Genomic DNA, 24,795 nt, shown 5'->3' on the forward strand with positions numbered 1-24,795 from the left:
TCATAGAAAGTTAATAATAATAATAGAAAGAGTAGGCTGGAATATTCACATATGGGTAATAGCTTATAATTAAGAAAACATAGCTGTTGTACATGGGATATACAGCATGGGTTACATACCTGGCTCATACCAGTGCCTTGGTACCAGTGGATCAGAAGTGATGAGGAACACAGACACTCCTTCAAAATGAGCTGTTATAGAAATCAGAGCTGAAAAGGCTGTTATCCCTTGCGACCATAATGAAATTAAGGAGACTTTTACGTGGCATTATCAATCATTATATTTGTCAGATCTCAGCACCTAATGGCTGGAGATTAATACCTTTCTTAACTGCATTTCCAGTCACTGCCTTGACATTTCAGGCACAAAAAAAGGAATTAAGTGCAAGATCTTTCAGGTGAAACTAAACCCTTGTGTTATATTCAAATATGGTCAGGCTGTGGGAGGAGATGGAAAATGCAGCAGAGCTGTGGCTTTGTGGGGCTCAGCTATTTTTGCCCTAATTCTTGCTTCAAGCAGGAGTTTGATGCATGGACCCTGGCGGGAACATGTCTTTTCAGGTGGGCCAAAGTCTCTTAATCACAGTGAATAGCACCTTCCTCCTTGCTTTCAACAACCAAAGGTCAAGGCCAAAACAAACACTTTAAGCTCAAGGGCAGCACTGCGTGAACAATTGATTTCTCAGTTCATTCAAAAATTCAGAAAAGGGGAAGAGAGGAGGAAGTTTTGCTTCCCCAGAAATGTTATTTCAGGTTCAACAAAAGAGTTTGTTATATTCAAAATGGAATGATTCAAAATCCAAAATCAACGATATCTCTAATGCCTGCCTCTGTTTGTACCTTTTCATAACAATTAAGGCCAGTAATGCATGTTCTCCTGGAAAGTATGATATGGAGGAGCTGTTCAGGTGCAGAATAAGGAAAGCCTAAAGGCAATAGGTGCGTGCTATCATCTAAATTATAATCTGCTTCCACTCAGCAAAAAAAGCTGGCTTTTAAGACAATGGCTTCATGCTTATCCAAAGCATTACAGCGTTACGGTTTCATCTACGTGAAATCCCCAAATTCTTCTTGACCAATAAAAAGATGCTGGTGTCTTTGAGACCATTTGCTATTTCTTTTCCAAACATCATAGCCAACACCTGCTAGGATGAAGCTCAGACCAATACTGGGCAGTTGGAAACCCAATTATTACCTTCCAATTCCATGCAATGCTGGCTGTGGTGGATTCACCACACACAGTGAAAGCTCCAGGTTTCAGTTCCAGCTCAGGAGGAAACCTGTGGTCCCCGGTTCATTCATGCTCACGCTCAGTAGGATGAACCTCCTATGGAGTTCATTAGGAAACACCCCTTGCTGCCTCCTCGAGCTGCCTGCTGCAACAGCTCTATCCTGTCCCTACAGGCAAACAAAATCCCCTGCCAAGAAAATACTTGATTAGCTGGGCTTTTTCTGAATGGACCCTGGGGTAGCTGGGTTGCTATCAGCTGATCAGACCCATTTCGGATCCAGACATTATAGTGGGCTGTTCCCTACAGTGGAGGACCTTCTGCTTTTAATCAAAAGCCCACTCTGATCAGAGACTCTCCCCCCGATCCTAGATACCCATCCAGCTTTGTACAGAGCTTGACCACAGCTCAATAGCCCCGGGTAGTACTGAGGGGCAGGGACTGTTCCTCTGCTTCTCTCCAACACCTGGCATGAGCGGATGCTCACCCTGGTGCTGCTGCAGGGCATTTGTGAACAGACACGACATGAGAAAACACCAAGCCTTTCAGAGGGGCTGAGCACCTGCCACTCCCACTAACTTCATCTGAAGGGCTGTCACTTAATACCTCTGGGGAAGAAAAAGCACAGGAAGGATGCTCAGGATGAGTGTGCTTGGGCATCCCTTGTGTTTTCTCCCCACACACTTGTGACCTAGTGACTTGCCTCAGGTCACTTGAGGAGTCTGGGGCAGAGGCAGAAACCAAACGTAGGTCTCCTGAATCCTTGCCTTGCTGAAAAGACAAGCTTTCTCTTCATCTGAGGTGGCTGCAAGGAGCCTCAGCCCGGATGGAGAGAAGCCCTCCCTGCGCTGCAGGTAGCAGTAATCAGGGACCGGGATGGGTCATCCCCTCCAGGCTAAAGGAAATGAACCGTGTCCACTTAGGATTTTATGGGCCAGAGGAGACAAGATGTCCGGGCAGCCGGCTGCCTTGCTGTGCTCCCGGCCTTCTTAGACCTCTCAGACCTTCGATCCTGGCTTGTGATCCTACTTCGAAGTGCCACCCTGTGACTCCGCTCTGAACTCCTGGATGGTGACTCCTGGCTCAAATCTTGCAACACAGATGACTTGCCTTGGTTCCCAGGCCCTCTCCCTTATGGTGGGCTTCAGGATTGCCCTATCTGAACATGTATTTATCCCCACAGTGTCCTAGTGAGAGAGCGAAGGATTGTCCTCATGGGGAACTGAGACACCAAGGGGCCAAGACTTTAGAAACCGAAGGTCACACTGGGAGTCTGTAGCAGGGCAGGGTTTCCCAAGTCCCAAGCTAGGGCTCCAGCCACTGGACATCCTCTCCTCTCCTTTCACGACAAACTCCCGTGGGTCTGTATGTGTGTGTATGGGTGTATTTGAATTTTCCAAGCTGCCATGACAGTGACCCTTTTCCCTACAGGCTCAGTCCTACTCCCTTTGAAGTTAATGAAAGTCTTGACACTGATGGCACAAGCCCATTCACTTTGAGACTGTCACATAATACGAAACACGTGGAGTAGGGCAAAACAACCGCCTCCACTCTCTCAGTAAAAATGGTTTGTAATCTCTGGATTTCTCTTGCATTTCAGTACATTCTTGTAGGTGATGTCAGTTTTTATGCTATTTCTGATGGCATTATATGGACTTTTTAAAATTTCAGTATTTTCTGGTGAAAAGCTCCATTGTTTCCTGCCATTCTGATGCGGAAGCTATACAGCTCAGTTCATTTTCTCACAGAAGAGTCAGCAGATCATGCAATACCAGTGTATATTAACACGCTAATGTAGCTGGCACCTCGGCCCCCAGAACAGGAGGCACAGAGATGAAGGTCTCATTATGGAATTAGTTGCATTGGAAGTGTAATTTAATACAAAAAAACCCCCAGTTTATTATGAAAGGGGTGAAAAATCTTCAGTTTCATTAGCTAAATATCTGTGAAACAGAGACAGAGAGAGATCTTGCCATAGGTATTGACTTACTGAGTGGGTGTACTGGTGTCTCGTTACTGTGATGTTTTTGGTATACATTGGCATAAGGGGAAGTTAACCCCTAATGGATCAAGAGGTAAGGCTTCAATAATGAGGCTCAGCACACATTAGGCTAGCTTCTCAGGTGGTGTAAATTGAAATAATGCCACTGGTTTCTGGTAGCAAACACCGATATCACCCCATAGGGCCAAGGATCTTCCATAAGGGCTTTCCGATTGGACCCAGTACCTTTTACATTTGAAAAAGCTGGCTTTGATGGTAGCCTACTAACTGCCCCTTTCTTGCTGGCTGCAGGTAGATAAAGCTGCCAGTCCTCTCTGAAGGGGAGAATTCACAAGCCCAAGAAAAACAAATCTGCATTTGTTAAAACATATTGGGCCCCGCTTGGTGCAGTGGAGTGTAGGAGACATTTCTGTGGAAGGAACTGCTACCGCAGGGGCCAAGGATGACCAATCCCTGCAAGGTCTCTGCCTGCCAGTGCTGTTGGACCCAAGATCCCAGTATTGCTGGCAGACAGGAGCACACACACCAGGGCAGTATCAACAAGTCCTGGGTTATTCCAGCAACCTTGCTGGAGAACAAACTTCTCCCCAGTCTCCCCCTCCCAGGTAAAATTATGGTAGATATTACAGCAACCAAACTCCATCGTTACTTGCCTTCTGCCAACAACATGGGTCCCTGTTGCACAGTCCATGGGGCTTTTAGACTTGTCAGCCAGCCATCAGAGACCCATCTTGTGCAGCTCGACAGGGTTGACCTTGGCTGAATCCACACTCCTTCGTGTCAGAGAGATGCCAGAAGGTCTCTGCAAGCTGACCAACAGGAGGCTCAGCCCTTGAAATGCATTGCTGGACAATTCCCTTGGTCAGCATTGCTTTCTTTTAGGCTGCCCCCAAAAGACAGCAAAATCATAGGCCAGAGACATGTTGTCCTGCGTTCTTCCAGACACCTTCCAGCAGGATCATTTTGAACAAGGGTGTCAAGCATGTGGCCTGCGGGCCAGATCCAGCCCATGGAGCTGCTCCATCCAGCCCACCAGGATACCGTTGTGGGTCAGGGAGTTTGGCGGGATGGCCAGTGGCGCGAGTGGCCTAGCACAGAATTCGGGGCCCAGGGGCCTAAGTGGACACAGCCATCAGTGCTGGTGGAGGGGAGGAACAAGGCCCGGCTTGTAGCCTCTTGCCCCACTGCTGCCTCCATGGCTGTTGTTACTGCCCCTGCTGTCACAGTGGCTGCTCTTGCTACTGTTGCTGCTGTTGTCCTGTGCATTGGACTGAATCCATGTAGGGGGAAGCCCATCCAACCCAGGGCACAAAGTAAGTTTGCCACCCCTGATTTAGAAGAAAATGGTTAGAAAGTGCAACACACAGACACACACACACACACACTGGATTTACTTGCCTGTTTCTCCTACAACTGGTTGCACCGATGACCTCACCCCCTTCTGAGTCTTCGGCCTCATCCATACAACTGTGTGGCAGGGCAGAATGGCTGCCCCACTGAAGAAGGAGATAAAAGAAAGTCACTTGGCCCGGCTAGCTCCACTAAGCTATACCTGCAGCTGAAACCAGGTGTCAAGGGAGGAAAATAAAAAGGAGGCCCAGCAAAGAGCAGGGGCAACTTAGTTCTTTGGAAGGAAGCTTGTTGCCACAGCACCGAGCAAGACGTGACGGTTCTTCTGAAGGGAGTTGTTCACAGGTGAGAGGCTTATCTTGGGAAGATGGCCTGGGTCTTCCCTGCAAAGGTAGACCCTTAAGGAGACTATGGAGTGGTTATCTGGGTGCTGCCTGAAGTCAGCTGTCATGGAACAGCATTATTTGTAGAGCCTGTTTCCCAGCAGATCTTGTCAAAAGATGCAGTTATAAACATGGTTGCCACAGTGCAGGACAGTTTCTAGCCTGCTCTTCCATCTCTGAGAGGTTTCCTGGGGATGACCAAGGCATCCGTGTCTGTTGCCACCAAGGAAGGAACACAATGACAACCTCTTTGTGATGCTCCTGTTTCATGGGGGTGCTTGATGCAACAGATGTCATCCCAAGGTTTCTGAAGGCCGATTTGTTGATCTCCCAGTATTGCTGTGAAGTCTGCTAAGAGCCTTGGTCCAGCTTGTCCTGTATCATGATTGCCCTGAGAAAGAGGAACCAGTAAGATGAGGTTTGGTTTCTAGCAGTCTGGCCTTGAGCCCTGAGGCTAGTATCAGCAGAATGGGGTGCGTGCATGTAGAGTGCACTGGGTTTTCTTTTACCAGATCCTACATCATTTCTCCAAAGCCAGTGCACCCTTTCAATGACCCTGTCCTCTTCCCAGATGTACAGTTAAGCCATTCTTCTTTGTAAAACTGGAATAGGGTGGTACATAACTCCAAAGGTCTCATGCTTATTGACTCTCTAGTCCCCTGCTTCCTGCACCTGGGAATATTCCTCAGGATTCATGGGCTCAAATGCAAAGGAACTGTGTGCTGACAGCTCAAAGGAAATCCCATGTACCTGAGAGGGACCTGGTGGAAGTTGAGCTGGTGGAAGGCAGAGCGGAGGTTGGTCTAGCTAGTTCAAGGAAATGAATCATCAGAAGAGAAGAGAAACTTAAACCATCAGTTCTGGTCTCCTGTATATACCAGACTCCTACATATTGCCTAAGTCCCTCCCATATTGAGCCTCATTTGAGTTTACCCAAATTGTATCTTCTAGAAGGAATCAAGTCCTGATCTGAGGACCCCAGGAGATGTGGAGTTTCAGATCCTCCAATAGTAAATCGCTTGTATTACTGAAACATGTGCCTTTTGGCAACACATGTGAACTTGACAGGCTTCAGCTTCCAGCTGTTGGTTCTTGTTGCATGGTTTGTTTTGCTAAACCAGCCTTCTCCAAAGGTGGCCCACGGGCTTCATGTAGCCCGCGAGGGCTTCATGTGAAGCCCCCAAGTGCCTACCTACCCACCACCCCAATTTTCAAACTGGCTGCTGCTGCAGCTGAGGTCTTTAAGGCTTCCTCTCCCTCCTTGAGCTTTTGCTTCTTGTCTGTGACCCAGGAGTAGGGCAGCCTGCTTTCTATGGAATATGGCCTGTATTCCCTATTCCTTATGTATGACGTAAGGAAAAGGTGTGACGTGTTTAACTCAGACATCACATGTGTGTTATCTGAGTCCTGCAGGCCAGATCCATTGTGAGGGTGAAGTTACACGGTACACTTCGACTGTACTAAATTTGTGGACTATGAAGTTAGAACGTGCCGTGGGCAGTCGCATTTCAGGAGTTAATGCTGTTTCTTGCCTGCAGAGCTCTGACTTGCCACTTGAGAGCTGGTGAGGAAGAGTGTGGTCAGAATACTTGGGCTCTATCCCTGCTCTTGGTAGCAGGGGAGGGCTGTAAGCGGTGCATCCTGGGATGCTGGTTGTTCTTAAAATTGCTTATTTTATTTCTGTGGAGCCGACTAAAGTTATCATAACATGAGCTAGGTGGCATGTCCCAAACCGAACCCTCACCTGAAGTGGCATAACTTTGAGACACTCCGAGGGCACTTAGCATGAGTTACCCAGCATTAACATTTAGGCATCTGCATTTTAAGTGCCAGTTTCTACTTGGCTTAATGTGGAGCTATCAATGGTTAGAATAATTTTTTTTATTGGAATATCATGTAATAGTAAGAGAAATACCTTAAGAAAGAGTATGTTACATCTTTGCAGTTATTCTCACCTATGAAATTCAAAGAATGAAACTGGATTCATTTGCCAAAGCTGATTTTTCCTAAAACCATGCTTTCTGCCATTATTCCGACCCGCTGAGTTTTTACCAGTGGAATTCCATATCAGCTTTGTCATCATGACCGTGCTCAAGGCTGATGTCAGGTGAGCCAGCCTATAGTTGTCCGGGTCATCCTGCTTGCTCTTTTTGAATATTGGCACAACGTGAGCCCTCTCCAGATACTCTCCAAGATGTTGTATTTGTGTCTCCACATTTTATTCTTCAGTGTTTCCCTTGGGCTGGGAAGTCTCCAGAGCATTTCTCTCCTGGCCCTTTTGGCACATTGTCGTCTATTATTCCTTCACAGACATGAGACCTTAGAGTCCTGGACCTAGGTCTCCACAACGACCTCCTTGTGTGTTTCCCGTCCCCCTGCTGAAGGCATCGTTGCTTAGTCATATCTATTCCCAGAGCTTCAACCTCATGGCCACTGGCTTACAGTGTCTCTGAGGAACCCGTGATCCTTGAAACTCATAATGCATAGGCTTTGCAGATGTTTCGAACAAAATTACTCTCGTCACTTTAGATTAGGCCAAGAAATATACAGCTATAGAGGAAAATGCACTCCTGCTCGAGTCTCCTCACCACCCCTCAGTAGTTGGGCAATCTTCTGTGATAGTATCTTGGCCATTGACCAGATTGCTGTGGTCCCAACTGCTGGATCTCAAGGTGTGTTAAGCCTCTAGGCTACGTCTAGGGTGCAGACCCTCCATCTAGTGCTTTCTTCCTGAGAACAGAAACCCCGTAGCCTGTCCCTGAGGTGCTGGACTGATGGCTGAGATTCTCTTCTCTTAGTTTAAACATGGGGTGGGTGCAAGCAAGCAGGTTTCTGAACACACCATGACTTTACTTAACCAGCAGAGCGTAAGAGATTACGGAGCATTAGAAAACAGCAACATGCCTAAATGCAGTACCGCTAGTTCTGGGAGGGTCCATCTGTGCTTTGGAAATTGGGCAGGCAGGCAGGCAGGCAACTCAAGAAGTGTCTTGATCAGCTTTACACCAAGACCAGGCCCTCATTTCATCTCCAGCCCCTCCCATTATGCAAAAGTTCACCAGTCACAACCCAGCCGTTTTCTCTGCGAACTCTTTTTAAACACTCCTTTGCCTCTTCTGTTCCTTTATATTATTGCTGCTCCAAATTCAAGCCCCTGCAAAGAAACTTGGCCAGACATCTTTGCCTAGGCCTCAACAAACCTAAACTGTTTCTGCCTTCTTAGTCACCCATTAAGGAAGGGTGATGGACAAGGGACAGTATGTCAGGTCAGGTGCATGGGGCAGGGGTCTTGTAAGCAATGCAAATACTTGTCAACAGAGGAGTCGTGATGATACAAGTTGTATAGTGACAGCTATGTCATAACTTTATATTTTCAACCCAAAGTCTTAAACTGCATAGACATTTTTCAGATCAGCTTCTTTGGGTGATCAAAGTCTTTCAGAACTCGGAGATGAAAATTATCTGGTCTTCTCAGCTTGACTGTGTTGAGGTCCTTGAGGTTTGTTTTCCTCTTGGTTATGGTAATTTCCTATTCTGGAGCCTCATTCCCATTATCCATACTGATTTTGCCTCTGTGCTCAACATCTTTCTCTACCTCCTCCTCCTGTGGCTGACTGAAAACTAAGGTAAAGTATTCATTTAGTTCTTCGGCTGTGCCTAGGTAATCCTTAATTTTTGTTGCATCTTCGCTGCATGACAATCTCACTAGTTTTTTCCTTGTTCTTCTATGTAGATATCTGAAAAACTTTTTTTAAACTATTTGTTTTAGTATCCTTTGCAAGCTTTAAGTCAGACTGACTTTTGGCAATTCTCACTCTCTTCCTGCATTTCTTACTGTCTAAGACAGCTTTTAGGCTGTTGGAGTGTAGGTTTCCTGCTTATTTTTCATGTCCTCAATTCATGCCCTTGTGTCTGGATCTCCTTCCTTAGGGTATAACATCCACATAGTTGCAGCACCTATTTACTTGAGCGTTGTGAAGGCCTGCAATTGTTTTCAAGACCTTGAGCTTCTCATTTCAGATGACTTCACTAGCTAGGTTCCTTCCTTATCAAAGTTTGCCCTTTCTAAGAACCTTAGTTACAAACTTACTTTAGTTTGTTCATATGAAATCACTGTAGTATCATTCAAACCAAGGTTATGATCTATGATGATCCCTTTTATAACATCTTAATTAATTACCCAAACTCAGACTCAAATAGCATCACTTCTTGTTTTTCAGTGACTGTTGGATGAAGACATTTGTCAGCTATCATATCCAAGAATATTTGAGCCTATTCACAGTGTTTGTCCTTCAGCTGATATCCAAGAACTCAAAGTCTTCCGTAATGACTCAATTTCAAGTAGTACATCAAGTAGTGCTGCTGTGGTTCTCCTGCTTTACCCGTGGCAGGTTAGGGTATTAGGTCTGTGTTGTGTCAGGGTTGAGAGTTGTCTTATGTAGAGTTTCGATTATGAATTTGCATAGGAAATAGGATAGGAATGATCTTGCCTCAGTCAGGAGGCTGGGCTAAATGACCTCTGGAGGTCCCTTCCAGCCCTACTTCTCTATGATTATATCATTCGATTAGGGCCTTGTTACACCTTACACTGTTAGCCACACAAACATTGACAGGTATTAAAGCTAGCTCAAGTTTGGAGCAGTCACACTTCAGGCCAGCAGGGGCCTGGAGGACTGAAAAGTAAGATCCACCCCTGCCTCGCTTACTTGTGACTGTCTGTGCTGTCTGTCCTGGGGGAGCAGGCAGGGAAAGGTTAACCTGCCGGCCCGTCCTCCCAGTGCCATGCTGCCAGGCTGCTGCTCTTCTCCAGGATGAGCCCAGTCCAGAGAGCAGCAGTGGCTGAGTAGGCAGGTTAACCCTTCCTTGCCTGCTCCCCTGGGATAGCCCAGGCAGCCACAAGTCAGGGGCAGGGGGAGGGACAGTGAGCAGGGATGTGGGTTGCTGGGGAGGGCAGGGAGGAAGGGAGTGCACTTGATCTGGGCTAGAGTGGTTACACCTTCGTGTAACATGAGCTGGCTTGTACAGTTCAGAAAGAACCCTGCCCTGGCCTAGCATAACTTTGAGTCACATAATTAGTGCTTAAAACTGGTTTCAGGTGTTAATGTGCACACAGTCCAGGGGTTAAGAGCTCCAGGAGCCACCCAAAATTACTGCGTACCAAGACCCTTATAGATCTGTATCTGTTTCCAGATCTGAATGGATTTCTGTCTTTTCTGAACAGTGCACACTCTTCAGCATCCCTGGTCCAGTCATGATTGCTCTTCCACCGTGGCACTGTGGTGCCTAGAACTTGCAGTTTCATGACCAACACCTATAGCTCAATCAAGTTCCTTCATTTGGCTCTTGGAGTTTGTCCACAAATATTTCAGGTTTTTCTTACTGACTGCACATCACGCTTTAGCTGGAGTAGGACAGAGAACATTTATTAATTGGATTGCCTATCTGACTGCTGTTCCCTTTGGTATTACCACAGACTGTTCATGGATAAACAATGACACAATTATCTTAAGCCAGTGGGGGCCAACCTTGTTGACAGGCATGCCACAAATTGACCCTCCCCTGGTAGTTGGTTCAGGGATTTTTGCTTAGCTCAACAGTCTTTCAACATAATCCAAAAAGGGGTCCCTCCAAGACCCTAGGAGGGTGCTGCTCCCTCAGCACTGCACTGCAATCTTCCATCTCTCCTGGTCTCAGAGCTATTGCCTCCAGCCTTGCAACCTGGGTCTTTTGCAAGACCCTGGGAGAGTCACTGGCCTAGTGGTGCAGCCACCAGCCAGCCACCCTCTCCTCTCTCGCCCAGCCTTCTGTCTCTCTCCGGGAATCTCTCTGATGCCCAGCTGTCTGCCTGCCTCCATAGCTCCCTTCTCTGGGACCTTTCAGCTTCCTGTGCCCCAGCTAATTATCTGAGGCAGCTGGCTCAATCTCCTGGGCAGGGCTACAACCAGCTACACTGCCCACAGCTGGGCTGTAGTCCCTGCCAGCCTGCAGAGGCGAAAGCCTGAGGTGTGCAGTCTGGGGCAAGCCTCAGCCCACCAGTCTGCAATACACTGGAGTCCCCTTCCCTTGCCCCATCCACTGCTCTGCTTTCTGCTTCCTGCCCTATCTGCTGTTGTGGTGCTGTCCTGTCCCTTATCTGCTATGTGCCACACACAGAGGCCATGCGTGCTACTTGGCTCACAAATGCTGAGTTTGGCCACCTTTTTTTTAAGCTGTTGCAGGAGGAGTCTAGATACGGTGGTGATGGGCACTTTGCAGTTGAGCTTAGATATATTTAATGCACGGTGTTTTTTAAGCATAAACGTTCCAGCATTGCCTGCATCTTCTACCATGTTCATTCTCGCTGTACAGCAGAATCACCGGTTTAAGTGAATTGCTTATGGTTTGTGAAAAAGCAATTAAAGCTGCTGGCAGGGCATCCTTTTTCTCAAGTAGTTTGTTTTCCATTTAGTCAGACAGGACTTTGTTTAGAGCACAATGTACTTTGTACTCCAGAGTCATCCTGATATTGTATATTCACAGGCTATTCAATGCCTAATTCTGCTCATTGCCCTTACTATAGAAATATCATGTATTCATTTCCGTGACTTACCTGAATGATCAGCTAAGTAGGTTTAACTTGGAGCTGTTTGTTCCTTTTGGTGATCAGTATTTTCTTCTCCCTCCACTGCCAGTTGTTGGCTCCGAGGGTTTAGGCCACTGAGGTCTCTGCATACATTATGCTGCTGCAGCAAGCACATGTTGATAAGCTTTCTATTGTATAAAACTGCTAGCTGTCATTAAAGATGTACATTTGCATACATACAGGGATGGAAGATATGGTTTGTGTCACAGAATTATAGAAAAATAGGGATGGAAGGGAATGTAGGAGGTCGTCTGGTCCAAATTTTGCTCATGGAGGGGTCATCCCTGATTAAACCACCCTAGACAAGCATTCCTCTGTCATGTCCTTGAGTGTGTGGCGCCTACAAGGGTCATCCCAGGAATCACAGAGACATAACGTGGTTACAGAGGGTTAATTATATGGATCAGGAGCTTTCACAACATTTTATTTCAGCTCACTACCATGAGGGGAGACCGCTGGAAAAAGTGAGAGCCATTATATAAGAACCTTCTTGCTCCAAATGAAATCAATGGGAGTTAGAGTTACTGTGGCTGAGTAGGATTTCCATTTTGGCCCTAAGTCACACATGGGGTCTGTGACAGAACTGGTAACTCTCCTGCATCCTGGCCCTGTGCCTCAGTCCCAAGGCCTGACCAAAGAAAGGTCTCATAAGATGGATGGTTCTCAGTCTTCTTAGGCTCGAGACACCCCTCAGACTCAGTGCACCCCTTGGAAAATGCCAGCTCTTAGCTTTCACTCATTTTTTGACTGTAGAAAAATATTAGAGTGATTCTTCTGTTGTAAAGATCTCAGAAAGACCACATCAGGTCACAACATTTTAAACATTGAAATCTCTGGGGTTATCCCGTGAACTATATTTGCACACCCAACAGTACGCTCATCGTGTTGCACCCCGCAACACCCTTGACAGGATATAGTAGCACCCTGGGGTGCCATGGCATCCTGGTTGAGAATCACTGCTCCGGATAGTCAGGTTGTGATCACAGCTACGGTATCCAACCATTTGTAGTTGGTGTCCTAACCAGAACGGGATCCAAAACTCCAGGATCCTGAGATCCAAGTGTGTAGTTCTGGACATGCCTGTCTCTCCTTGTTTACTGCAGGGGTTGGCACGTCATCCTTCGTCAGTGGAGCAAGAGGGACAGAACCAGCTCAGTAACATGGCAGGCTCAGCTGCTCAGTACACAGGCCCCAGCATCTCGCCAGGAGCTCACCAGCAGCATGCGCGGCCCATACCCCACAAGCTTTGCACGGAGCCTTTGTTCAGCTACTGGCAAAACGTTCATGTTTCAGGCTCAGTCCACCCCAGTGTTTGCTGAAAGGATGCATGTTTTTGAGAAAGCTCAGAGACTTGGAAAGGAATGTCGCCTCACGCCTAGCAGTTTTCTTTAGCTTCAAGCATAATGAAGCTTCTGTTCAAGACTTCCTTCACTACTTTTTTCGTGCACCCTGTACAAGGGGAAAAAAGGCACTAGAGACACGTTGGCAGAGACGAGGGAGAAAGCAACACAGTAACTGGAAATCTATCACCTGCTGTTAATATTAAAGGAGTTATTTAGTCTTGTTGCTGCCAAACATACTTTACTGCCTACAGCCTGACAATCTCTGCATTTGTTCTGGGAGTCGACATGACTCATAGGGGGATGTGGTAAAGGTTGCAAATGACCCCGTGGTGAAACACTGGAGAGCATTGTGAGTAATGGCGGATTTTTTACCGTAACAATTTGCCATTTTAATCAGTAACAGGTAGATCAGGAACGAGCAGCAGCGGCAAGCGATTGTAGCAGCATTGCTCTTTAGCCCTAGAGTAACTTTTTCAAACAGCCCAGCTCTGATGAAGGGAGCGGGGAGACTGGCTCACGCTACTGTTTGACATGCTTTCTGCTGGCTGATTCAGAGGTTCCCTATGGATTTGGTGCCCTCCCAGGATATAAGTTAAAAGCACCGAAACAGTCGCTGCCTTCATTCCAAGAGTAGCACTGGAAACTTTTTCAGTATAAGGAGTCTGTCTTTCTACCTTTTTCAGGTTGTTGTTTTTTGGTTTTTTTTAAATCTTCCCCATACTGAAGAAGGCTAAGGCACAGAGTTACGTATCGCTGCTTGGTTAGAGTGTGGTTAAACTCCAAACTGGAAAATAGAGTGTGATATGTTTTCTAAGCTTGCTCAATAACTGAAGTCAATTGCAGTTATATCTCTCATCCCCAGGCGGTTTCATATGCGCTACAGAAATCACTTCTGCTTGCCACTGGATTGCAGCCACTCTCGGGGTTCGATGTGGCAGCAGTTTGGTAGGTGCATGCGTTCTTACACAGCATTTAAACACAGAGGACCCAGTTCTCTCCCAACCCTGGCATTATACTACGCTGAATGCCTCCACTTGGTTTTCTTCTGATCCTTACTGGTGTAAATGGGGTTTTTTCCTGCCTTCCTCGGGCACATTGGGTGTTGGCTGCAGCCCTGGATGGGAATTTTGACTGGGCTGTGCCAGTGTTCCTGCTGAGACTTAAATCCAGAGGTTTCATAGATTTCATAGGCATTAGGGCTGAAAGAGATCTCGCAAGATCACCAGGTCCAGCCCCCTGCCCAAAGGGCAGGAAGCCAGCTGGGGTCAAATGATCCAGCAAGATAGGCATCCAAGCGTATCTTAAAAGCGTCCAGAGTAGGTGCCTGCACCACTTCTGGGGGAGTCCATTATAGGCTCTGGGGACTCGGACGGTAAAGAAGTTTTTTCTTACGTCCAGCCTAAAATGGTCTTCCAGGAGTTTGGGACCATTAGACCCTGTCTTCCCTTGGGGTGCCCCAGTGAACAGATGCTGTCCTAGTTCCTGATGCACACCCCTTATTTACTTACTAGCAAATTGCTTTGCCAGCTGTGGCATTGCATTGGTGGCTCATGTTCATCTTGTGGTTAATCATGACTCCCAAGTCTGCTTTGGTCATGGTGTTAGCGAGTGTAGCACTGCCGAGGCCATAAGAAAGGTGTGGATTTTTTTCTGGAGGTGGAGCACCTTGCATTTCTCCATGTTGAATGCTATCAGGTTTTGATCCGCCCACCATGTGAGCCTGTCCAGGTCATCCTGGATTGCCAGCCTATCCTCTGGTGTGGCCACACTTTCACATAATTTGGTGTCATTTGTGAACTTAGCCAGTCCGCTTCTGATACCTGAATCCAGATCGTTTATAAATATATTAAAGAGTACTGTTCCAAGTTTGGAGCCCTGGGGAACACCACTGGTCACCGTGCACCATGTTGACAAAGTTCAATGGACTATCACTCTGGGTCTGACTGCGGAGCCAGTTCCCCAGCCATTGGACCCTAAGGCTGTTGAGGCCACAGTTCCCCAGTTTTACCATGAGGATGTCATGGGAGACCAAGTCAAAGGCGTTTTTGAAGTCCAAATATATGTTGTCAACCTCTTCCCCTTTATCCAGGTGATAGGTCACCTGGTCATAGAAGGAAATGAGATTGGTCAGGCAAGACCTACCTGCAATGAAGCCGTGTTGGCTATTTATCAGAAAGTTGCATTCCATTAGACTGATGTTAATGCTTTCTTTGATGATTTTTTCCAATATCTTACCAAGGATTGAGGTCAAACTGACTGGCTTGTAGTTTCCTGGATCTTCCTTCCCCCTTGCTTGAAGATAGGCACCACACTGGCCATCTTCCAATCTTCAGGAACCTCTCCCAGCACCATGAGTTCTCAAATTTTCTCACCAATGGCTGCGCTATAATGTCAGCCAGTTCCTTTAGCACTCTTGGGTGCATTTCATCTGGGCCAACTGATTTGTGGATGTCCAGCCTCTCAAGGTGTTCCCTTATGAGATCTTTGCCAGTGATGGGCATATGTTCGCTCATACCCTGGCAATCCTGCATCTTGTTGGGCAGGGTGATCCCCTTGGGCTGGTGGAAGACTGATGCAAAGTAATCATTGAGGAGATGAGCTTTTTCCTGGGTGTCGGTTGTCAGCTGTCCTGTTTGGTTCAGCAAGGGTCCAACGTTGCCCTTGTTTTTCTTCCAACTACCCATGTAACTGAAGAAGGACTTTTTGTTGTTCTTGATTCCTGTAGCCAGTTTGAGTTTGATTTCAGCCTTGGCCTTCCTAGTTTGCTCCCTACAGGTGCAGGCCAGTGCTGAATACTCCTTCTTGGTGATGTTACCTGACTCCCATTCTTTATAGGCTTCTCTTTTAAGATACAGGAGGTCCATGAGTACCCTATTTAGCCATGGGGGTTGCCCAGCCCTTTTGCTGCCTTTCCTATGGGCTAGGATGAGCTTCCCTTGTGCTTCAAGTATTGCAACCGCTTATCGTGGTTTCCCCTCCCTGTCAGATTATGGCCTCTCAGGGCCTTGGCAGCCAGCCTTCTGAACTTAACGAAAGTTGGCTTTCCTAAAATCAAGGATTTCTGCATTGCTGACTGATTTACCAGCTTTGCGATGGATAGAGAAAGTAATCAACTTGTGATCGCTGTCAACCAGCTTCCCTTCAACTTTCAGGTCATTCACTAGATCATCCTCTTTGGCCAGTACTAGATCTAGGAGTGCTTACCTCTTGTTGGCCCATAGACTTCTTGAGACAAGTAGAGTTCGTCAATGCAAGTGAGGAAGCTACACGACTGATCAGCTTTCACAGAGTGCTCCACCTATGAGAAGTCAGGGTAGTTGAAGTCACCCATGACAACCATGCACGAGGGCATGCAGCCTGTGCCAGTTCCCTAACAAATGTGTGGTCAAGATCTTCTTCTTGGTTAAGAGGTCTATAGTAGGCTCCTACCGTTATATCCCCTTTACTGCGTTTCCCCTGTAAACTAACCCAGAGGGTCTCAAGTTGCCCTTCTAGGGTGCCAAACTCCACTTGTAGGGAAGTGTACTGCTCCTTCACATAGAAAGATACACCCTGTCCCTTTCTACCAACACAATCCCTCCTGTACAAGATATAGTCATCTATATCTGTGGTCCAGTCATAGGTTGAGTCCTACCAGGTCTTGGTTATACCTATGAGATCGTATTCATTTTTGTTTAGCAGCTCCTCCTGTTTGTTCCCCAGGCTCCAGGCATTTGTGTACAGGAAAGTAAGCCTGCTATCAGAAGCCTTAGGCTGCCCAGACTCCTAGAAGAGTCTTGTCCCTGGCCTCGGTTAGGAGTGAATTCCCTTGTGCTGCCTGACCTGCTGATCCTGCGGTTGACACTTGGTGGGCTTGCACTGGTGGTTGTCCACCCATTCTCCAGCAAACTTAATTTAAGTTAGGTTCCAGGCTAGAGGGTCCTGCCCCTCTGCTCAGGGTCAGACCGATGACCATATTTGGGATCAGGAAGGAATTTTTCCCCATGATCAGATTGGTGTGGTCTGTGAGGGGCTTTGCCTTCCTCTGGAGTGGTGGAGCATGGCCCTCTTCCTTGGATCTGTAACACATATTTTAACAACCCTTGCAGCAGCAGGACATTGGCCACTGTTGTCCCCCTGCCTTACCTGTGGCAGGTGATGGCATTATGCTTTGTGGTTGTATCAGAGCTGACTAATAGGCTAGACAAGGATTTGTATGGCATGGTTTGGATAGGAATGATTCTGCCTCTGGTGGAGTGTTGGACTAGATGACTTCTGCAGGTCCCCTTCAGCCCTGCTTTTCTCTTTCTAAGTGTCAGGCCCAGGAAGTAAAGTACAAGTGAACATATGAGGAGAATTTAAAAAGGCAAAGTCACAACTACTTGTATTGCAGTTTTGGCCAAAGTGTGGGACATAATGCTCCTGTTGTTAATAAAGACAGTGGGAAGACTTCTCTAATGACCACTAATGGAAGGAGACTTAGTTTTTCCATTTATACTAGAAATTATGCACCAGTTTTACATCTCCTACATCACCCCCAACTTGGTTTTGAGTAAGCAAGAGCTGTGCTCTGTTGCTATTGCATCTTTGATGTCTGCCATTTCTCATCCCTCATACCACATGAGGAAGATGAGCTCCAATCAATGTCAATGGGAGCTGGATGGTAATCTCTTTTATACCCTTGAAAATCTGAGCCATATGTATATATATATGGAGCCTGCTGGAGGGCCTTTAGGATGCAATCAACTGTTGTGTTATTCTTGTGTTATGCCAACATAACCCCATGGAAATTTGTAAGGTTACTTGACCATGGAGTTGGAGTAAGAATGGCTAGAAAGGCCTGCTATGTTCCCTGGTGTAGATAAGCTAAAACCGAAGTAGAAGAATGTCGGCATATTTCCATTTACTGGGAATATATCTCAGGGCGTAGATGACCCAGGATGATCCCACCTTACTTCCATTTAATTTTAATACTAACCAGCCTGACCAGTACCTGTCTGATCATCAGCTCTTTGAGCCATGGCCTGTGTGACAATTGGGATCTATTCCTGCGTCCTTGGGTTGATTCTGTTAAAACCCATGTTGTGTTTTAGCCGCCATTTTGACTTTAATGTTAATATAACTTTAACTGATTTGATGGCATCATCCTGCCCACATTAGCACCTGTAGCCTAGAACTCAGACCCTGAATGAGATAGCTGTTGGTAATAAAATGGTCTTCTAGGTTAGGGACAGATATTACTCATAAACCAGTTTAAGTGATCAGAAATTGGTCTAAACCTGTAACAGAAAAGACGTTCAATGCACATAAACCAGTTTCAAAAAGGCCAAAACCAGTTTGAGATAAACCTCATTGAATTTACTATCAGACTTAACTGATTGAGCTCAAACCAGTTTATGCAATGTCTGTCCCAGACTCCTTCCTGGTTTAACTTAAACCAGAGCATCCCAGCATGCACTTTGGGCTGGGCTCTCGGCTCCAGCAGAGCAGGGATGGCCCCACCCCTCTGCTCCCCAGCCAGATGCTGGCCCCAGAAGGGAAGAAGTTTATTCCCCACTTCCCTTCCCTGTCTCACCAGCACAGACCTGCACTTCTCCATGCTGGCTACTCCAGTGGCAGGGGCATGGCCAGCCCTGGCATTAGCCTTGGCTGGACTCGCCACAGAGGGGTTTAATTCCTCTCCCTGTCCCACCAGCAAGGACCCGAGCCGGGTCTGCTGGGTGCTCCCCCCTCACTGCTGCAGCAGCGGGGCCAGGCACAGCCATACACCAGCCAGAATGGCTTCTGAGGCACAGGGGGCGGGGGGGGGAGTTTATTCTGCCCTCTACCATCACTTCCCCCGGGGGACTGCAGCCAGGTCTGCCCGCCCCAACTGCCATTGCTGCTTCTCACTCTCTGCTTGGGGCAAGCAGCAGAATAAGCACCCAACTGCCCCCTCCACTAGATGCTAGAGGGATGGGAAATAAGCCCTGTCCCTGCCCCCCGCCTAAGGGGCCCTGCTGGCTGACGTCTGGCTGTGCCCCCACCCCACCACTGCAGCAGGAAGGGGGCAGGGCTCTTGATGGGGGCAGCAGCCCCTCTCATAGTGTTGGGGAGTGCAAGCCCCTTCCTGGTGGGGGGGCCATGCTGCAGGGTGGGCAGAGCTGCAGGGGACTGTGTGTGGCAGCACCAGGGCTTGGAGGGGGCCAGAGCCCTGCCCAGCACTGTCATGGTCTGCAGCAACTTTCCCCACCCTGCAGTATGCTCCTTCCCCCTCTTCCCCCCTCCCCCTGCGGGGCAGGAGCTCGCGCGCTGCGAAACCGTGACAGGGGCTGCTGCCCCCATCACGGTCGCTCCCCCCTCACCGCTCCACCAGCTGGGCATATGTGGGGCAGACACCAGCCAGCAGGGCCCCTTAGGCAGGGGGGAGGGAAGGGGATCATTTCACGGCTTGCCCCTGGGCACAGAGTGAGCAGTGGTGGTTGTCGGGGCGGGCAGACCCCACTCCAGTCCCCCAGAGGCACATGGAGGAATAAACCCCATCCCAGCCCCCTGTCTAAGGGGCCCTGCCAGCTGGCATCTGGCCCTGCCCCTGCCCCTGGCCAGCCCCTGGAGTGGCAAAGGGGGAGCGACCATGGTGGGGACAGCAGCCCCTGTCACAGTTTCCCAGAGCGTGAGCCCCTTCCTGGCAAGGGCAGCGGGGGGGAAGGGGACTGTGCTGCGGAGCAGGGAAAGCTGCTGTGGACCATGGCAGTGGCAGTGGCAGCAGTACTGGGGGGGCTCTGGCCTCCTGTGGTCCCCGGTGCTGCTGCATGTAGCCCCCTGCAGCTCTGCCCGCCCTGCAGCGCAGCCCCACACCGGGGAAGGGCTTATTCTCCCCAACACCACGACAGGGCCTGCTGCCCCCATCAAGAGCCCTGCCCCCTCACCACTGCAGTGGCAGGACAGGGGCACAGCCAGGTGCTGGGTGGTAGGGCCCCTTAGGTAGAGGCAGGGAGGGCGATTATTCCCCCCTCCCTCTGGCATCTGGCAGAGGGGGCAGGAGTGGGCTTATTCCACCACTTGTTGCAAGCAAGGACCGAGTGGTAGTGGTGGTGGCAGTCAGGGTGGGCAGACCTGGCTGTGGTCATCCAGGGGCAGTGGGGGTAGAGCAGGGAATAACCCCCCTTCCTTCCCTCTCTGCCTCAGGGGCCATGCTGGCCAGTGTCTGGCTGCTCCCAGGCCCACCACTGCAGCAGCGAGAGGGGAGCGCTTGGCGGTCCTGGCTCAGGTCCCTGCTGGTGGGACAGGGAGGGGGAAATTAAAGCCTTCTCTGACCAGTTTAGCCAAGGCTACTGCCCGACCTGGCCATGCGCCCCCGACACAGCTTCCCTGAAGCTGAGGGCTTGCTCTAGTGCCTCCTGGCTCCTGGCCTGTGCCCACATTTCCTCAGTCCAGAGGAATGTCTGTGCAGTTACAAATCTGTTCAATCCAGCCAGGTTAGGCTAACCTGAAGACACTGAATCAGTTCAGGCTCTGGCATTTTGAATGTCTGTCCCTGGCCCTGCTGTCAGGACAATACCTACTACTAGCAAAGCCACTGTCTGCTAAGAAGCTTCTGTCGCCGATACCACAAAGAGTTTGAGAGCTGGAAAAAAACTTACACAACACTTCCCAGAGACGAGCCTGTGAACTCCACTTCATCAGCCTCCTGGATACTAAAACTCATGAACTAAATATAGACATTGGATTTATGACACATTATAACCTGCCTGACAGCTAACTCCCCAGGTATCTCTCCACTATTCATCCCCCTTCTCTCCCCCCCTCCCCCCAAGTCTGTCTCTCACCCTTTGACTCCTCCATCTACATTTTCACTGACTGCGTGTCTTGTGTACAGACCAGCCCAGCCTCTGGCTGCTTTACTTTTCCTTCCAGCCAGGAAGAGCACACACCAACTGCAGAAACTTCCTTAGCCTAACGAAGGGTTTTTGAATCTGAAAGCTTGCTTAAAAATTGCTTTCCAGCTATTTAAGTTGGTCTAATAAAAGATCTCAGATTCACCCAAAGAACCTTGTCTGCCTAGGAGGGAATTCAGCACTGATTTTTGGTGGCCTAGGATGGGTGAACTGTGGAGTCCTACATCCTGAGGCAGGGTACCAGACCAGGAAGGCTGTACCCTGGGAGTGTGCTGGGGAGACTGGACTTAGAGGCAGTGTTTGGATGCTACCGAGACACATGGAACTTGGAAGCATCTATGATCCCAAGGCAGAGTTCACTACATCAGCCTCATGTCTGTTCATAACGGGGAACTCAAGCAGGGCTGTTCTAACCTTGTCTTTCCTCCAAAGTGCCTAGTGCACTTTGGGCATACACTTTGGGCAATGCATAAATAATAATAATGATGAATAATAACATTTCTGACAAATGCACAGGGGGCTGGCATGTGCTACTGCATCGTCAGCTTCATTGCAAGGTTCATTTCTTCTGATACCCGACTACAAATGCATTTGTCAGATCCCTCTAACTCTCCACTTCCCAAAGTACTAAAGGTCAGCTGTTCATCTCTGATGTTATTAGAATGGTTTTAGCTGAAGTTAGTGCACAGCAATTGCTCCATAGAAATAAAGCAGATGTTTCAACCCTCTCGGGGAGGATACTTTATGTGGTTAATCATGGTTTACGAAAGGAGACAGTTTCACACCTCTGCTGACTAGTTATCTCTTTATCTATACAATATGAGCAACTGCAACCTAGTTTCTGTTCTCCTCCCCCCGCGCCCCCCTCCAAATTCCTCTTGCCTTTAACCCAAAGGGACTTTCAGACTAGAAATCAAGTGCAAATTTTTAGAAGTAGAGGGAATTAACTGTTAGGACAATGTCACCTGGGGACATGGTCAGTAATTCATCACTTGAAATCTTTTCGTCAAGACAGGAGACCTTCCTCAAGGAGATGCTGGGTAGAAATTATGGAGTGAGGTTTTATATGTTCCTGTGTTGTGCAGGAAGCAGACTAGGTGATGTTCCTCTGTTCTTTCTATACCAGTGCTTCCCTGTCTTTCTGGACTCGAGGCACCCCTTGTTGAACTCACGGCACCCCTCCATAACTTTTGTGAACTGAGCGGCACTCAATTTAAAAAACCAATTTATTTATTACGGTGCTTACTTCCTTGCAGAGAGCCCTGGCAATGGGGATGGGAGATTGTCCAGGCACAGGCCTGGTTTAGTTTAGTTTGTTTAGTTTAGTTTAGTTTGGTTTAATTTAGTTTGTCCAGGCACAGGCCTGACTTGGTTTATCTGTTTATCTGCTAATGCCTAATGGCACCTTTCAAAAGATATAGTGGCACCCTGGTTGAGAATCACTGCTCTATCTTCGGGTTCAGGATCATTTGTCTTGCAGATGCCTACACTAGGTATCAGGGTCTGGATTAAGGCTAATTTTTAATGGGGGTTAAAAATTAATCCGAATGCTGAGTGCATAGAACGGGAGCAATGCAAAGGTTAATAAGACCCTGTTGGATCTCTTCCTTGGGTCTCTCAAGGGTATTTTAACAACCTCTGCAGCAGCAGGATGTTGGCCACTGTGGTCCCCCTACTTTACCAACAGCAAGTTAGGGCATTATGTCTTATGGTCATATCATGATTGCTTGTAATTTTGCTAATTGATTAGACAATGGGTTTATATAGGATGGTTTGGATAGGGATGATCTTGCCTGGGTTAGGAGGTTGGACTAGATGACCTCTGGAGGTCCCTTCCAGCCTGACTTCTCTGATAATCTCTAGATGACCTCCAGATGATCTGATGATGATCTGATGATCTCAACATGACCTCTGGAGACCCCTTCTAGCCTGACTTCTCTTTGATTCTCTGATACCAGATCCCACAGACCTCTCATAGCCTTCATGTAACAATATGTAGGATTTAGGGATGGCGTCTTTCTATGTTGATTTCAGTGGGCTTCAGACTGGGTTTTAAGTACACGTTGGGGCCATGAGGGCCCGTAAAATACCAGAATGCTCCATTAGTGGGTCAAAATTTTACTCTCTAAAGCTAGCCAAAGGCAGCACTCCTCCTCCCAAAATCTGACGGGTTAAAGTATACTTGTGCTTGGTGAGCCTAGCTGTTTTTGGAGATAAAACCAAGAAGAAAATGAGCTAGGAATATAGCCCAGACGCCAGGGCCAGTTGATTTTTTGGATGCCCTATTTATCAGTTTATCTGGGACTTTTCAGAAAAATTCCACTCAGGGAGAAGACCCACTTTTCTAAAACTCCTGACATTGCATGAACTTTAGAAAGGATCTTCGCTTTCTAATGGGGCCCTTACGTTTAAACCTGGACTAACGCCCCAGAAGTTGAGCCCCTGTAGGGAAGGTGAGAACCAGGCCTGGTATTTGCACATGCTCGTGCCTCGCAGTCCCCTGGGATGTGACCAATCTCATCTCGCACCGAAGGAAACAGAGGTAAAGGGAGGTGGAGTTGCCAGAGGCAGGCTGTGCCAGGAGGAGAACCTGCCTTCCTGAATCACAGCCCCGCGCTTTCCTCATCCATCTTCCTTCTGCTCTCAGGGCTCGTTCATCAACACTTCCCTCTTTGCTGCCACCTGTGAGGCACCCTTAAAAGCTCGCCTGCTTTAAAAGTTGCTACAACTTTAATCGGGTTCTTATTTTCACTGCCGCTCCAGGCTCACGCGGCTGGCACTGCTCCTGGCTTCGTTTTTCTTGGCAAACGATTGACTTGCTTAACCTCTTGTTGGGTTGCTCGGGATATTTTTTAGGTCCGGCATATATTTATACCATCGGCCATGAGGAAGGGGCCTACAAAGGGAGGCACGCCCCAGGCCCTGCTTTCACCAGTTAGTTATCTGCTAGTTGTCCACACCAGAGCGCCCCAAGGGATGACGAGGTCGAACGGTCACAAACTCCTGCAAGACCGTTTCAGGCTGGACATAAGGAAGAATTTCTTTACTGTCCGAGCCCCCAAGGTCTGGAACAGCCTGCCAGCGGAGGTGGTTCAAGCACCTACATTGAACACCTTCAAGAGTAAATTGGATGCTTATCTTGCTGGGATCCTATGACCCCAGCTGACTTCCTGGGGGCTGGACTCGATGATCTCCCGAGGTCCCTTCCATGTCTATGAAATCTATGAAATCTGTGAACCGGTCACAGGTAACCACCATCCCCTGCCTACTCTCCTGCTCTTCTCCAGACACTTGCTCAGTAGGCCAGGCCTCCCCTCCTCCCCCCATGTGCAAGCAGAGATGCGGGAGGGGTGCATCCTCTCCCCCCCACTTTCGGCATCTCATTTTGGTTCAAACACGGCTTCAGACTGTGCTGAAGGCTGCCACCAGCTGGCCCAGCTGGAAATGGCCACCTGGTCCTTCATTCTGGGGAGCCAAACAGCAGCCAAATGTGATGCTGGCCACATCACTCCCTTGTGTGCCACTGGCGAGAGAAAGAGCTGTGCCGTAGCTACGCTAGCCTGATGGGCTGGCCGGTTTGGACAGGCCTCTGATTTTCCATTTTTGTTGAAACCTGGGTTGGTCACAGTCCTTCACATTCTGCTGCTTCTCTTCAGCTCTGCAAAGAGAAGGTTTTTAAGCATTTGGAATCAAACTCATCTCTGTCCTGCCCACGTGGATCTATCCCCACCTGTACACACACACTTTGAGGAATTTCTTAGATTCATAGCCATTAGGGACCTCAGAAGATCGTCGAGTCCAGCCCCCTGCCCCAGGGGCAGCCAGTCAGCAGAGATCATAGGATCCCAGCAAGATAAACGTCCAGATGTCCTTTGAAGGCGTTCAGGCTAGGCGCTTGAACCACCTCCGGCGGCAGTCTATTCCAAGCACTTGTGTCTGATACCAAATCGAGGATTGTGGATGGGCAAGAAATAACCAATTAGTTCTAATATTCCTGTTATGAGTCATTTT

At 48.3% G+C, this 24,795-nt stretch overlaps 1 protein-coding gene across 2 annotated transcripts in view; it reads left to right on the forward strand.

Moving 5' to 3' along the window:
• Positions 1-24,795, forward strand: part of LOC149865122 (uncharacterized) — a 177,822-nt gene that overhangs the window by 65,217 nt on the left and 87,810 nt on the right. The gene's annotated exons all lie outside the window — the stretch shown is intronic.

This window comes from Crocodylus siamensis, chromosome 5 (assembly GCF_052110815.1).
Source record: "Crocodylus siamensis isolate JL-2025a chromosome 5, ASM5211081v1, whole genome shotgun sequence".
NCBI lineage: Eukaryota > Metazoa > Chordata > Crocodylia > Crocodylidae > Crocodylus > Crocodylus siamensis.